The 3,327-nt window shown below is 50.4% G+C and overlaps 2 pseudogenes across 2 annotated transcripts; both read left to right on the top strand.

Moving 5' to 3' along the window:
• Positions 1–268: 268 nt before the first annotated feature.
• LOC307221367 (iron-sulfur cluster assembly 1 homolog, mitochondrial pseudogene) lies at positions 269–980 on the top strand (annotated as a pseudogene). Its single transcript has one exon. The product of its transcript is annotated as an iron-sulfur cluster assembly 1 homolog, mitochondrial pseudogene (transcript).
• Positions 981–2,057: 1,077 nt separating this feature from the next.
• On the top strand, positions 2,058–2,316 carry LOC307222684 (putative protein BRICK1-B pseudogene; annotated as a pseudogene). The gene has a single exon. The product of its transcript is annotated as a putative protein BRICK1-B pseudogene (transcript).
• The last annotated feature ends 1,011 nt before the right edge of the window (positions 2,317–3,327 follow it).

The following is a 3,327-nucleotide window of genomic DNA, read 5'->3' as shown; positions in this document are numbered from 1 at the left end:
CCCCGAGGCATAGGGCAGCCCCGATCCTCTGGTGACTTGCCTCTCCTGGCCTGGAGGCGAGCACTCCTCCTGCGGGAACTTAGTTCCCTCTGCCTCTCTGCCCTGAGCCTCTGCAGCTCAGGAGAGGCTGGAGGGTTACTGGACCCAGAGGCAACCTCAGTTTCCTCTGACGGGGCTGAGAGTGGAGCACCTGCAGGCAATGGGTCCTCCATCACCTCCGGAGCCAGAGCAGACTCAGCTGATGCCTGCACCTGAGGATCCAGCACAGGTGAGGACATTTTAGGCTCATGCCCCAGCCCTGGCTCAGCTGGTTCTGGAGGCGGGGAATTCTGTGCAGGCTGGGATCCCTCAGGTTCAGCATCCGAGTCCGAATCCCAGGCCATCACATGTCAACTGACCAGCAAAACCAGGTGAGGGGAGCCGATAGGTCTCAAACGCTTGGTGGGACCTCTCCTGCATGTGAAGACAAGATCTGGCAGATTGAGTGGATGAGACCAAGTGGGGGTCCAGTGGTCAAGAAGGCAGTTTCTGGGTGTCACTCCATCCGCCGTGTCCATGGACAACTTCGGAGGATGGGCTGAAAAGGTGGAGCAGGAGAGATGGCCTCTTCCATGGTCAGATCCACCATTCGGTCTGTGAGCAAGAGGGAGATTCAGGCCACTAGAGCCACCCTTAAACTGACCCCATCTGTGCAGAAGATAAAACAGCTGCTTAAAGACAAACATGACCATGGAGGCATTAAAGTTGGTGTCCGTACAAGAGACTGTAAATGGGCTTTCTTATACACTAGAATACACAAAATCAAAGGAGGACTCTGATGAGGTAGTACAGGATGGTGTTAGAGTATTGAAACGAAAGCGCAACTCACACTTCTAGGAACTGAAATGGACTATATAGAAGACAAACTGTCCAGTGAATTGGTTTCCAATAACTCAAACATCAAAGGAACTTGTGGTTGTGGAGAAAGCTTTAACATTTAAAGGACTGTAACTTTTAAGTTACATCTTAAAAAGTAGACCCCTCACCTTGCCAACAAAGGTCCGTATAGTTCAAGCTCTGGTTTTCCCAGGAGTGATGTATGGAAGTGAGAGCTGGACCATAAAGAAGGCTGATTGCTGAAGAATGGATGCTTTTGAATTCTGGTGCTGGAGGAGACTCTTGAGAGTCCCATGGACTGCAAGAAGATCCAACCTCTCCATTCTGAAGGAAATCAGCCCTGAGTGCTCACTGGAAGGACAGATCCTGAAGCCGAGGCTCCAAGACTTTGGCCACCTCATGAGAAGAAAATACTCCCTAGAAAAGACCCTGATGTTGGGAAAGATGGAGGGCACAAGGAGAAGGGGATGACAGAGGACGAGATGCTGGGACAGTCTTCTCGAAGCTACCAGCATGAGTTTGACCAAATTGCAGGAGGCAGTGGAAGACAGGAGTGCCTGGCATGCTCTGATCCAGGGGGTCACGAAGAGGCGGACACGACTAAATGACTAAACAACAACAACAACAACAGCAAAACTTTTAAGACCACAAAACTGCTTTCTGAAGTAATCACTCAGTGTGTGTGTTTTCACATCTTTAGGCTTCGTAATATACAGCTGCCTTTCCAGGAGAATAAAAGTACTGTGTTTTGAAAGTGGAAAAAGAAAGAAAGAAAGAAGGCGGTTTCTGCATGTGCTTCAGAGGGAAGTGAGAGGCAGGTGGGGCTCATCCACTTGGGAAGGGAGCCTGTCTAGGAGAAGGAAAACTCTGATCCTCAAACCTCCGCTGCCTTGTGTCAGGAATGAGCCAGCTCCCAGCAAAGGTTTGCAGCCAACTGCAGAAAGCAGCCAGAAACAGACAGGCTTAGATGTTAGTCAGGCAGGGGAGAGCGGGCAGCTGCAGACTTTGGCTCTTCCTGACCTTGTCAGGCTGGCTGATAAGGCAGTAGCTGACAGCAGGCTAGAACACAGCCAAAGCTCACAGGAAGCACAAATAGGAGCGAATAGACTCAGAGATAGTCTCTCGAAAAGGAAGAGGCTGGAGCTGATCCAATAAGTCCGAGGAGTAGGGGGGTGGTCGGTCATGTTGGTCCAGGCGGACCCGGTTCAGCACAAGATGCACCAGGACTGGGCCAACCGCGAGTACATTGAGGTGACCACCAGCTCCACCAAGAAGATCGCGGACTTCCTCAATTCCTTTGACATGTCCTGCCGCTCGCACCTGGCCATGCTCAACGAGAAGCTGACGGTGCTGGAGAGGTGGATTGGATACACCGAGACCCGGGTAACAAAAGGTGAAACGCTGACATAGGATGGCGGAGGCTGGCAGGGAGCCAACCTGGGGAAAAAATGTGCAGCTGTTTACGAAGCTGACGATCCGGCATCAAGTGTCTTCATTACTTAATATGGATGGGAGTTCTCTGCCCCTTGGGAAGCTGCATCCCTCGTTTGGAGCCTGTGACTTTGTGCAGGTGATTTCCACCTGAAATGGCAAAATTGTACAGTAAAGGTAAAGGGACCCCTGACCATTAGGTCCAGTCGTGGCCGACTCTGGGGTTGCGGCGCTCATCTCGCTTTATTGGCCGAGGGAGCCGGTGTACAGCTTCTGGGTATGTGGCCAGCATGACTAAGCCGCTTCTGGCGAACCAGAGCAGCGCACGGAAATGCCATTTACCTTCCCGCCGGAGTGGTACCTATTTATCTACTTGCACTTCGACGCAATTTCGAACTGCTAGGTTGGTAGGAGCCGGGACCGAGCAACGGGAGCTCACCCCGTCGTGGGGATTCGAACTGCCGACCTTCTGATTGGCAAGCCCTAGGCTCTGTGGTTTAACCTACAGCGCCACCCACGTCCCCAAAAATTGTACAAGAGCATGTTTAATTATGTGGTTTTTATACAAGCCAATTTATGCGCTTACAAAGCTCTCTTTAACAGAATCTTTATGAAACCAAATCTTCATTTCTGGGAACACAATGATGGTGATGCTGTTTTTAAACAGCTGAAACAGACCAGGATGTTGGGACTGTACATGTTGGGCAGTTTCAATATACACAGTAAGAGCATCCTGCAGCTGACTTTTGCTGCTGGAAGGTATCAATTCATTTCGCTGTGGTTGTCCAACAGAATAAATGTGCAGTGTGTTTGGGGGGCAGGGGGAGACTATCATGCGCCAAGGGAGGGGGGCTTAGTTTTCTAAGTATTTTGTATTCTCTGATGTAACTTGGGGTGTCTTTTTTCCATCTGTGCTTCAACAATAAAACCTCCTGTGCTTAAAAAAAAAAAAAGTCTGAGGAGTTGATGAATGGGAGGGCTGCTAAACAGGAAGCAAAACAAGAGACGCAAGGGGCATCA

Source organism: Podarcis cretensis (genome assembly GCF_951804945.1).
Source record: "Podarcis cretensis genome assembly, chromosome: 8".
Classification (NCBI taxonomy): domain Eukaryota; kingdom Metazoa; phylum Chordata; class Lepidosauria; order Squamata; family Lacertidae; genus Podarcis; species Podarcis cretensis.
Note: the sequence above shows the minus strand (reverse complement) of the source record. Positions and strands in the feature narration are given on the sequence as shown.